Here is a 13,384-nt window from a genome sequence, read left to right as displayed (position 1 = left end):
AGCCTCAATCTCCTGGGCTCAAACAATCCTCCCACTTCAGCCTCCAGAGGGGCAGGGAACATAGGTGCTTGTCACCATGTCCGGCTAATTAAATTAAATTAAATTTATTTGTTTGTAGAGATGGAGTTTTGCTATGTTGCCTAAGCTGGTATTGAACTCCCATCCTCAAGTGATTCTCCCACCTCAGCCTCCCAAAGTGCTGGGACTACAGATGTGAGCCACCACACCTGGCCAGGAAATGCTTTTTTTTTGAATTCTGGGTACCAAAGATTTAAGTTGTAATGCTTGAAAAGTGAGAAGACCATGCTGCTTCTGTGCTATGTCCAGTGAGGGAACCCCACGGTTTGATTCGTTGAGGTTTTATAAGTAAAGTTTCACACTCTTTTCTGTTTCTTGATGGGTTACAAATCCCCTGCTTTGGGGTACCAATCCCATGGAGTTGACACAGTAAGGCTGGGGTTCTGTTCTCTTACCATCACTGGTGTTTCCGTGCAGGGGCATGAGAATGCAGACACATCCAATGTCAGCAGGCTGGAACTACCAACATCTGAGACCGAGGTGATATCTCACATGAAACATGACAAATACACCTTTTGTGTTATGCTTGGTTGGGGCATCACACTATTAAGCTGCCGGAGACTCGAGATATTACAGCCTTTAGTGATGCCCATTTTTTAAGTCACTTCTTGAAGTGCATGGAGAGTACATAGCCTCTTCCTTCCTGTCTTAGAATCCTCCTTCCCTTAGATGCTCATGTCTTGCCCCTGCATCTAACTTGCAATGACAGGCTCTGCTTTCTCTTTCACTTTGTTCCCTCAGGAGCCCCTTGTTCCCTCCTCTAAGACAACTTCTGTTGAGACACCCTAACCCCTCAGTTATGTCTGAAATATGCCCAGATCCTTATATTGGCCAAGGTTTGGGCTCTCTTCCAAGGTTGTTTCTCAGCCTCTATGGAGCTGCAAATGGATAGGACTGTTTGCTATCTCCACCCACTGGAAGTGATCTGAAGCCCAGCTTCGGCTCAGCCAAGAGCCCCACTACAAAGCCCAGAGCTGGGCACCACCTGGGCCCTCAGAGGTTAATTTATTTTCCACCTACCTTGTTTCTATCATGACCTTCAAGACGGGACTTCAGAGCATCAGGACTAGTCCATGCTGTATTCTTCCTCGCCTTCATCCATCTTGCCAGTGCTGTTCCCTTTTCAATTTAATAACACAACATCAAAGAATGGATGAGGGCTTGATTTCCCAATAAATCGCCATTGCATAAGTGTCTGCTACTTTGCATTGTGGGAATATTCCAGAGGAATTAATGATACTGTTGAATGGCTACTATGAAGATTTATGTGTGGATCTAGGGAGGATTGCTTTTCGTCTTTCTATTTTCCCTCCCCTTAAAGTTATAATAAAGATTACAAAAGAGAAATAATCAGGGAAAGTTAATTTGAAATGAATCTTTAATCAGGTTTCATCTGTTCGAAGCAAACGTCTCCTTTGTCTGAGCAGAGCCTCAGAGGTAGAGCCTGGAGACACCATTCTGTAGATGTATCCTCAAAGTCAAAGCCATTCTGACAGAAATCAAACAAGAAATAATTTCTCCCTGAAGGAATTCTGTTTTAGCTTAATGACGGCAGGAGTGTTCCTGTTGAAATGGCATAATAGGGGTTTTTAATTACGATTCATACTGTCCGGTTTAAGGGCAAGACTTTTACTTATTTATTTTTATCCCTGAGCTCAGAGGCTCATTTGTTGAGTGTGTACTGCTAAATGCTGAGTTTACCCCAAGGTGAAGAAGTGAATTAACTTCTAAGAGTGGACCCACGCTCCAATTTCCCCTTAATGGGAGACAAGAGGCCGACTGACCTGGCCAATGGGACTGAATAGAATCAAGCTGGAGTCAGACGTTTATGTTTTAGGACCACCAGAGAGGCACCAATTAGAGGAGCAAGTTGAGCCAATAGATAAGAATGCCCAAGAACAAGAATACAAAAATGTAGCCAGGCACAGTGGTCCATGCCTGTAATCCCAGCACTTTGTGGGGCTGAGGAGGATGGATCCCTTGAGCCCAGGAGTTTGAGACCAGCGTGGGCAACATGGTGAAACCCTGCCTCTACAAATGAAACAAAACAAAAATTAGCCGGATGTGGTGGCACATGTGTGTACTCACAGCTACTCGGGAGGCCGAGGTGGGAGGATTGCTTGAGCCCAGGAGGTTGAGGCTAAAGTGAGCTGTGATTGTACCACTGCATACCAGCCTGAGCAACAGAGGGAAGCCCTATCTCAAAAAACAAATCTAAAAATGAATCTAAAATAGCCATTAGGATCATGGTTTGAGTCAGGCAACTCCTTTTAAACAATTAAGAATGTGCTGATGCCAGGCGCGGTGGCTCATGCCTGTAAGCCTAGAACTTTGGGAGGCTGAGGCAGGCAGATCACAAGGTCAAGAGTTCGAGATCAGTCTGGCCAGTATGGTGAAACCCCGTCTCTACTGTAAGTACAAAAATTAGCTGAGCGTGGTGGCGGGCGCCTGTAGTACCAGCTACTCAGGAGGCTGAGGCAGAAGAATCACTTGAACCCAGGAGGCAGAGGTTGCAGTGAGCCGAGATCGCACCACTGCACTTCAGCCTGGGTGACAGAGTGAGACTCCATCTCAAAAAAAAAAAAAAAGAATGTGCTGGTGTTACATCCTGGAAAAATCACTTGCAATCGCATTGCTTGACCTGCATTCTAGCTGTGTGGAACAATGGGATCATTTAGCCTCCTTGGATTTCAGGGTCTCCATAGTGTCAGGTGGAGACCTTAGTGAAGGGAGAAACCTACTGCAGCAAAAAAAGACGTGGAAACCCAAGTTGGAATCAAATTTTGCTTCTTGTCAGTCCTCAGAGTTGCCTAAGCTCCCTGAGTGTCCGTTGTAACATGGAGAACACATGGATGAAGAAAATATTATGGATCATGCAATGTTCTCTTATTAAATGAGGATGAGCAATAAAGACAAAGAGTTTTGAATGTCAACTGTCCAAACCTAGCTCTAGTCCCCATTCGCTGCTAGAAAACTGACATTATCTTAAGGCCCTTTGACTTTGAGCGACTGGACGTCTGCATGATGACTTTTTCTTTGTTTCTTTGCTGTCCGATGAATTGAGTTAGAGTACTCTTGTTAGCTAATAGCCCTCTATACCTGGGCCTGGCGTCAGCACACCAGCACATTCTTAATTGCTTAAAAGGGGTTATCTGACTCAAGCCGTAATCCTAATACCTATTTTAGATTCATTTTCAGATTTGTTTTTCTTTTGAGACAGGGTCTCCCTCTGTTGCTTAGACTGGAGTGCAGTGATACAGTCACAAATCACTTTAGTCTAAACCTCCTAGGCTCAAGCAATCCTCCTACCTTAGCCTCCCGAGTAGTTGTGAAAACACACAGTCACTTTATAGTAAGGCTACAGGTAAGAAGGGTGAGAAATATTTGGCTTTTCCAATTTGGTATATAAAACATAGAATTTAGAACAATTCTGTTGTTGCAAAAGTAGGCTGGAAGTACATTAAAAGTAACGGCAAAAACCACAATTACTTTTGCACCAACGTAATAGTTTATTTGGCTGTTCAAGGAATAAGATAACACCTCTCAGGAAAGAATGAAGAGAGATTAATTACCTCTTTACTGCTAAGGTTCTTTCCATTTCTTCACCATGTGGTTCTATAGAGATGTGGGTAATTACTGGGGAGGGTGGGAAAGGTTGTTGAATTAGTGTAGGAAGTTACTGTAATTTTAGAGTTGACGAAATCATTGTGAAAAGCTCCCTCTCTGCATCAAGCTTGGTTTAGAATGTTGCCTACCTCCAGTGCATTGGTGAGCTGGTCAATAACAGGTAAATTTCACTGCAAAATCATTTCCATCCTCATTTGCAGGACCCTAGGTCCACAGCCACAGGAGGGTTAGGAGCTAAAACCAGTAATCAATATTACCCCTCCCAAGGGTTTTAGTGAGGATGCAATGACATTATGTACATAAAATTGGACATAAGGTACCGTTTTTAGCACATAGTAACTATTCAAAATGTGTTTATTTCCCCTCTGTCTCAAGGTCTAATCTTGATTTTGATCTGTACAATATATGCTCAATTAAATATGCATTGAAGCAAATAAAAATCTATTATAAAAATACAAGACTGTGTACCGAGTAGGCATTCAATAAAATCGTTATTGAACAGTGACTTTCTATAGCTTTTGATGACTTGATTAACCTCTCTGAACTTGATGTTTAAGATCTTTTCCCTCTCACATCTTATGAATTAATAATATGTTAATTAGAGTTCATAATTTTCTACTTTATGACTTAGGTGCATTCATCTTAAATCTTTTCTGGAATGGGGCCTAGAAAATAAAGGAAAAAAAAAAAAGAAGGAAAGAGCAAGTAAGTAAGTTTAATTATTTCGCATATCATACCATGATGTTCAAGAAGAAGAGATTTGACCTGATGATACTTATCATTCATTGCATAAAGTGCAGAAAGTGCAGACAAAATGGTTAGAGCATTGGCACCTTCAAGCTCCATGGTGATGGGGACATCATGTACTTGGAGTCCAGGCCTTTGGACATTTTTATCTTTCACCTTGGAGGCAGCGGCTCACATCTCTTCTGCAAGAGTCTAACTTTAGGAGGTAGTTCAGACACCTGGAGCATCAGGAATTTATATCTCTGATCCAAACTGAAATAACTCCTTCAAAATTCTTGACAATGACATGGAGACTACCCCAAATCATTTCTCCCATCCCTAGAGCAGCCTGATGACCTGAATGCATTTTAGAATCATTAAACTGTACTATTGGTTTACATATTAGCAGGGATATAACCCTTGACCATTGTAAATGTTGCCGCCTTTCTATTTTTTCCCTATTCACTCTTTTATTTATTTATTTATTTTTGAGACAGAGTCTCGCTCTGTCACCAGGCTGGAGTGCAGTGGTGTGATCTCGGCTCAATGCAACCTCCATCTCCTGGGTTCAAGTGATTCTGTTGCCTCAGCCTCCTCAGTAGCTGGGATTACAGATGCACGCCACCACGCCTGGCTCGTTTTTGTGTTTTTAGTAGATACAGGGTTTCACCATGTCGGCCAGGATTATCTCGATCTCTTGACCTAGTAATCTGCCCGCCTTGGCCTCCCAAAGCGCTGGGATTATAGGCGTGAGGTACCGCGCCCAGCCTACTGTTTTCTTTTTCTTTTCTTTTTTCAACTTTCAAGTTCAGGGGTACATGTGCAGGCTTGTTACATAGGTAAACTCGTGTCTTCAGGGTTTGTTGTACAGATTATTTCATCACCCAGGTATTAAGTCCAGTACCTGTGAGTTATTTTTCCTGATCCTCTCCCTCCTCACACCCTCCACTCTCTGGTAGGCCCCATGTCTGTTTCTCCCCTTTAGTATGCATGTGTTTTCACCATTTAGCTCCCACTTATAAATGAGAACATGTGGTATTTGGTTTTCTATTCCTTCATTAGTCTGCTAGGGATAATGGCCTCCCGCTGCATCCATGTTCCTGCAAAGGACATGATCTCATTCTTTGTTATGGCTGCACAGTATTCCATGGTGTATATTTACCACATTTTCTTTACCCAGTCTACCATTGATGGGCATTTAGGTTGATTCCATGTCTTTGCTCTTATGACCCATTCACTCTTCTAAAGTGACAAGCAGCTCTTCCATGTTTATATCCGCAGGGAGAGGAGAGTACACAGATGCATGGCTGAGGCTTGCCGTGCTGATCTGAACGTCTGGAACATGTGTTATGCCTTCCCATGTATTTAATGGTTACCCTTAGCTCTCTTCTCCCAAAGTCGTTAACCATTCCCTAGCAGGACTGGGAAACGTTTGAATTAAAGGTGTTTATACACCTGCCTTAGAGGCCGTGAGAGAGCCCTGGTGGTTTGCTTGACTGTAAGTTCCATTATTTTTCTTGTTATGTGGCCTTCAGTGACTCAGTTTACCACTCTAAGCCCAAATTTCCTCATCTGTAAAATGGAGATCCAGCTTCATTTTTCCACCTCACCAGGTTTCTGGGAGAATTACATCAGCTAGTAAAAGCCAATAAAAACTTTATAGTTCTATAATGATATGAAAGATTATTGGGTGTAGTTAACATACAATTGATGCTACTGAGTTAATGAAGTTACCTTCTCATAGCACCAGAGTCCTCCCCTCTGAACTATTTATAATTACAAATTTATGTCTGTGATCATTTAATTTGTATCTTTTTCTTCTATCATGCAGTAAGCTTGAGGGCTAGGTCTGTGAACGTTTGGGGCCTCACACATGGTATTATGATAAATAGGGGTAATTGGTTATTGATGGCTTCCATCAGTGTGATAACCACGGAGATGGCAAGATGTGGTCAGATGCTGATGTAAGTTCAGGTGGAGCCCATTGGACTTCCTAGCATGTTGAATATGAGGTGGGAAAGACAGAGAGTCATCAAGGAGAACTCCAAGGATTTTGTCTTGAGCAACTCGAAGTTTTGTTAAGTGAGATGGGAAAGGTTGTGAGAGGAACAGGTTTTGGAAAGAAGATTATGAATCTAGTTGTGGGCTGGGCATGGTGGCTCTTGCCTGTAATCCCAGCACTTTGGGAGGCCCAAAGTGGGTGGATCGCTTGAGCCCAGAAGGTCGGTATCTGGGGAACATGGTAAAACCTTGTCTCTATAAAGATACAACAATTATCTGAGTATGGTGGCATGCAGCTGTAGTCCCAGCTACTCGGGAGGCTGCGGTGGGAGGATCACTTGAGCCCAGGCGGTCTAGGCTGCTGTGAACCGCCATCATGCCACTGCGCTCCAGCCTGGGTGACAGAGCAAGACCCTGTTTTTTGTTTTCTTTAATTTTTAAATATTTTAATTTTCTAAAACCTGATCTTGGAAGTGACAAGACTCTGTTTTCTTTTCTTTTCTTTCTTTTTTTTTAAAGATTCTAATTTTGAACTTATGTTCAGAATGCAATGATAGAATAATAAATCCTAAGAGGCTGAAGGGCACATAGAAACTGTCTTGCCAACCGGTCTCAGTAAGTGGCCATCTAGCTTCTGCCTAAATATCATCAGTGAGGAGGAGCTCACTTCCTTTGGAAGAAGCCCTTTTCATTGTCAGACAGCTCTAAGTGGTGTGATGTTGAAATCTCTCCATGTTCCTTTTACCCTATTGACTACATTTGAGCTCTGTTCTCCCAAACAGTCATTAACATATTTGAAGTCATTGACCCAACATAGCTGAGTTTTCCCTTCTTCAGGAAATGTACTCCCAGTTCCTCCAGCCATGCTTCACACAATCTGGGTGTCAGTCATTCACACTGTAGTGCAAAGTTGCCTTTTCTTAGGATATTTACACTGGGGAGCTGGCCTAATGCAGCACGCATATCTGATGCCGAGACAAGCAGATAATGGTTGGGAATGTAATCAGATGTTGCCTAGTCCTGACAGAAGAGATGATAGAAGAACCTGGCCATAGCAGTCGGAGGCAGGCGAGAAATTAAGAGTCAGGTATGGCAAGAGTGTAAAACCATCATGGCAGGATGTTGATTTGTCTTGTTCAATGCAGTATCTCCTATACCTTGCATGGGGCCTTGTATTCAGTAAGCAGTTGATCAGTGCTTGTTGAATGACTGAGTGGATAAATGAGGGAATGTGAGGATAAGAAATGGACCATGCAGTGCCCTCCCAGCTCAAAATGCCTCTTCTTTTTTTTTTTTTTTTGAGATGGAGTCTCGCTCTGTTGCGCAGGCTGGACTGCAGTGGCCGGATCTCAGCTCACTGCAAGCTCCGCCTCCCAGGTTTACGCCATTCTCCTGCCTCAGCCTCCCGAGTAGCTGGGACTACAGGCGCCCGCCACCTCGCCCGGCCAGTATTTTGTATTTTTTAGTAGAGACGGGGTTTCACCGGGTTAGCCAGGATGGTCTCCATCTCCTGACCTCGTGATTCGCCTGCCTCGGCTCCCCAAAGTGCTGGGATTACAGAAAAGGCCTCTTCTTTAAGAAAGGCTTCTCTGCCTCCAACACCTGCTCAGTCCCTTTTTTTGTAAATTCTCATTGTTCTGTATACTTACCCCTAGAAGTACTTTCTATTAATAATTGTGTGATTCTTTGCTTTGCCTTCCTCTTGGCCATGAGTCCTTCAAGGCTGAGATGATTTCTGGTTTTTTTCTCCAGTGTATCTCAAGTATTGTGCACAGTGCCTGGCACATAGGAGGGAGGGACTAAACAATGTTTATTATGTAAACATCGAGGGCTGATTTCTAGAAATTATTGAAACTGGATTTTAGATACACAGGTACACCAGAAATAACACTCATCACAAAAGAAGTAGGGCTTATTCTCTCTTTAAATTAGGGGAGTTGATCTCATCAGCCCAACTCTTACTTGTCTTATAGAGGTATTTTGTGTGAATCAGCATTTGTTGAAGCCCTAAAAATGAAAATGTTGGTGACATCTGATTTTGACTGCTTTTGCACTTACATTGCTTAATTTTCTGTGTGACCTTGGGCTAGTTTTCTCATATTTGCTTCTTAGTTTCCTCATCTGTATTGCCAAAGGGTTGGAAGAGATGTTCTAATAGGAATCTTTCGGCGTCAACTGTCAACAATTCTATCCTCTCCACACATTTTAATTTTTACTGCATTAGGCTGAGCTAGAGGTGAGTTCCCAAAGTGACCTGTGAGGAAGTCCTCCAAAGTTGTGTGACTTCCACTTGACTTCCAGAATGCAGCAGTAAAAAGAAATCAACAAAGAGTTCTGAGCCTTTGAGAGACAGCAGTGCTAGAACAAAGACATCCATCGTCTGGCTGTCACTGTGGACAGCCGAAAAACAGGTGACAGAAAGATGCAGAATTCTGTGCGAGATGACAGGCCCTGCCTTCATTGTAATCAGCTAGAAGAAGCAGCTATGGAACAGGTATTGGGGTGGGAAGGTGGAGAAGAGGGTGTAGTCAGACAGCAGAGTCCTGTGTAGAAATTGCTGTAGACAGAAGGGTGGACAGGAAGACATCCTAACTGAGCCCTTTTGATATCTGGGCATCTTGATGTCTGCTCATCTACTTTTCATAAAAGTCTTGAGAGGAAGAAATTATTCTTTGCAGATGAGGAATTGAAATATACAGAAAATAAAATGTTCACCAAATAATGTTACCCAGATTAGGCTAAGCTGGTATAACGGAGAGACTGCCAAATTAAGAGGCTTAAAGAACAAAGAAGTTTGATTCTCTCTGCTGATAGAGTCCAGGAAGGGAGGTACTGGGCTCCACTCAGTCATTCTTGGTCTTAGTTCTTTACATTTACCAGTGTGTGTGGCATCCACTAGGGTCATACTGCTATTCCCAGTAAGTGGTAAATTATAAATACAGGTTGATCACACATGCAAGATTTTATGGGCCAGGCTTGGAAGCTGTACATGTACATGCACACACACACACGCACACACTTTCACTTAACATCCTTTGGGCAAGATCTTCCATCTATTTTCAGGGAAGACTAGAAAATAGTGAGTTTCAGGCTGGGCAGCTATATCACAGCTATAAATATATCATTATTACAGAAGGGAATGATGAATTTTGGTGGACACCTAGTAATTTTCACCATGCATATATTATGCACACAGGGAGTTGGGGAACAGGGATCTATGCCCAGACTGAGTCCAAAGCTCTTGTGTTTTCTTCTCTCAGCTCACTCTTAGCTAATGTCCATCTCTCCAGCATCATTTCCCTCCACTCTCTCCTGGCTCACAACAGGCCTCTCATCAAATGTGCCAAGCTATTTCCAACACCAGGGCATTTGATCCCTTGCACATTGCTGTTTTCCCAGCCTTTGAGCTCACATGTCACCTCCCAGATCTGGCCCTGTCTAGGTGGGGAATTCACCTGGAGTTTTCTGTCTTCCAGGCTGAGCCATTCAGGATTCATCAGCCTGCCCTAGGGAACTTCCTGGGATGGTTGTCTGGGTTGGTTTCCTCCCTGGGCTTGGGTAGGCCAAGGAGAGGAGAGAAAGAGTTCAATGAACCCTCTTGCAAATATTTCTAAAGAAGAGAAGGGAAAACAAGAGGCCGCTGGCTGGGAGCTGCACTCTAGCCATCGATTGGGTAATTGGAAGCCCTCGGGTGTGAGTCCTCATTAAGGCAAAGGGCTATGAATCATTTTCTAATGACACCTCTTCGATCCCAGCAGCTCAGCATGCAGCCTGCCTCCACGGTTGGGCTGCAAGTCAGGGGAGCCGCGGGGTCTGCAACCAGGCTGCCTGCCATATGTTGTGTCTTGCAATTAGCAGGTGCTGGGAGTGTGGGCTGGGTACCCAGAGGGCAAGGCGACTGCCTCTGCCAGGGAAGCTCTTGTGAGCCATGCCCAGAGCTCAGGAAGAGAAACAAGGTGGCTGGGGGTTGATGGGCAACCCCCAGGGCCACTAAGATGTGCTGGTCAGGAAAGAGATCTCTGTCTGCAGAGAGTTTTATTCCTGTACAGGTATTTACAGCTTGCTCTTGCAAATTGGTGGATCTTTTTTCCTGGAACTGTAGTCCTTCTTGCAGGTCTGTTGGGGGAGACATTTTGGGATAGTCCTTTGATGTCTATCATCACACTATGGAAGGTACTGTAAAAATATTGACCCTTTTCTGAGTAATCAGTCATTAATGATATTGCTTATATAATTTATTTCCACATTTTTTACAGATTTTTCTTTTGGTATAAAATTTACAAACAGTAAAATCTTAAATGTATATTAGCCAAATTTTGATAAATGCAAGCCCTTATCTTTTTCTTTTCTTTTCTGTTTTTTGATATGGAGTCTCACTCTGTCTCCCGACCTGGAGTACAGTGGTGCAATCTTGGTTCACTGCAACCTCTGCCTCCCGGGTTCAAATGATTCTCCTGCCCCAGCTTCCTGAGTAGATGGGACTACAGGTGCATGCCACCAGGCCTGGCTATTTTTTTTTTTTTTTTAGTAGAAATGGGGTTTCACCATGTTGGCCAGGATGGTCTCGAACTCCTGACCTCAACTGATCCGCCCACCTTGGCCTCCCAAAGTGCTGGCATCATAGGCATGAGCCACTGTGCCCAGCCTACAAGCCCTTATCTTGGTATAGAACATTATCATCACCCCAGAGAGTTTCCTCAAGCTCTTTCTCAGTGGGTTCCTAAGCCACCCTCCAGAGGTAAGTGTTGTTCCGATTTTTCTTCCCGTAGTGGAATAGAGCACTGTTCTAGGATTTCACATAAATGAAATCATGGCATGTATATTGTTTTGTCTAACACTTCTCTCACTCAACATAATGTTTTTGAGCTTCATTTATGTTGCATGTATTAGGAGGTTATTTCCTTTTATTGCTGAATGGTATTATGTTGTGTGGATGTACCACAGTTTGCTTATTCATTCTCCTATTTCCCTAGACACCTGGGATGTTTCTAGTCATCAGCTATTATGAATAAAGCTGCTATGAGCATTGTTTGTACAAATCTTTTTGTGAGCATGTATTTTCATTTATCTTGGGTAAATATTTAGAAATATATATATATGTGTGTGTGTGTGCGTGTGTGTGTGTATATATATATATATAAATGTTGTATTTTTTTTGGAAACAAGTCTTGCTCTGTCACCTAGGCTGGAGTATGGTGCAGATTACCGCTTATTGCAGCCTTGACCTCCTGGGCTCAGGCATTCCTTTTGCCTCAGTCTACCAAGTAGCTGAAACTATAGGTGCATGCCACCACGTCTGGCTAATTTTTAAATTTGTTTTGTAGAGAAGTGGTCTCATCATGTTCCCAGGCTGGTCTCAAACTTCTGAACTCAAACGATCCTCCTACCTCGGCCTCTTTTTTTTTTTTTCTCGTTTTTGACAGGATCTCACTCTGTTACTTAGGCTGGAGTGCAGTGGCATGATCACAGCTCACTGCTGGGATAACAGGCCTGGTAAGTCACTGTGGCCGGCCAGAAGTGAAATTGTTGAGTCATAGAATAAGTATATATTTGGTTTTATGAAAAACTGCTAACATTTTTGGAAAGAGTTATATAAGCAGGCGTATTTCTAAAGCAAGTTAGAAGAGTTCCAGTTGCTCCACAATTTCATGAACATTTGGTCTCATTCATTTTCTTCTTCTTTTTTTAAAAAAGTGTTATTCTGGTGGATGTAAAGTGGTATTTTGTTTAGTTTTAATTTTTGTTTTTTTGATGACTAATCGTGTTGAGCGCTTTCTCTTTTTCTTTTCTTTTGGAGAGTGTGTTTTAAAATCACAGACCCTTTTTTACATTGGGTTGTTTGTCTGTTTATTCTGGGTACTGAATAAAAGCATGGATTCTGGATTCAGTGAGTTCAGGGTCAAATTCTGGTCCTTCCACTTATCCATGTTGCCCTAGAAGAGTCACTTTAACTCTCTGGGGTATAATTTTCTCATCTGCAAAGACAGGATTAATAATTGAACACAGTTAATAGGGTTGTGAGGATAAATGAAGCAATGCATTGAAAGCACAAGGCATAGTGCCTGGAACCCTTGAGCGATCAACAAATGGTAGCTCTTACTATTGTTATTGTTGTTTGTGGCCACTGTGGCAAAGCCTAGAGCTTGGAAATGTGCAGGAGTCTCCTATATGTTTGTTGAAGCAAAATGAGTTGAAATCACATTCAAAATCCCTTCCAAAGACCCATGCACTGATGCAATAATGATGAAAAAAGGTTTCCCTAGATGTCTAGACTTTAGAGGTTCTTTTTTTTTTTTTTTTTGAGCCGGAGTCTTGCTCTGTTGCCTAGGCTGGAGTGCAATGGCATAATCCTGGCTCTCTGCAACCTTCACCTCCTGGGTTCAAGCCATTCTCCTGCCTCAGCCTCCCAGGTAGCTGGGACTACAGGCATGTGCCACAATGCTCGGCTCATTTTTGTATTTTCAGTAGAGACGGTTTCACCATGTTGGCCAGGCTGGTCTCGAACTCCTGACTTCAAGTCATCCGCCCACCTTGGCCTCCCAAAGTGCTGGGATTACAGGTGTGAGCCACCGCGCCTGGCCGAGGTTTCAAATATTTTTACAAGCCTCATTGTATTTCATTCTCACCACCATCCTTTAAGGTATGTGTTATTTTTTTTTTTTTTTCCATTTTCTAGCTTAGGAATCCGAGGCTCAGAGAAATGAAGTGATTTGCCCCAGATCACACCATGACTAAGTGGTTAAGTCAAGGCCTCTACCCAGGTGTTCAGAATCTTAATTTTGTACTTCTTCTCCTTCCGTATTTGGCTCTGGATCGAGCCTCAGGTGCCTCATCTGCTATGGCAATGAGCAAGAGAAATAAAGGGCCCTCTCTCTTTGGAGTTTCTCTCCTGGTGGGGAGGTAGTGGGTCGAGTATTGAGAGAAAGCTGCTTCCATGGGACTCGGGCTGCTT

This window comes from Papio anubis, chromosome 18, assembly GCF_008728515.1.
Source record: "Papio anubis isolate 15944 chromosome 18, Panubis1.0, whole genome shotgun sequence".
NCBI classification, from domain to species: Eukaryota; Metazoa; Chordata; class Mammalia; order Primates; family Cercopithecidae; genus Papio; species Papio anubis.
The sequence above is the reverse complement of the archived record's forward strand: the minus strand, read 5'-3'. Positions refer to the sequence as shown.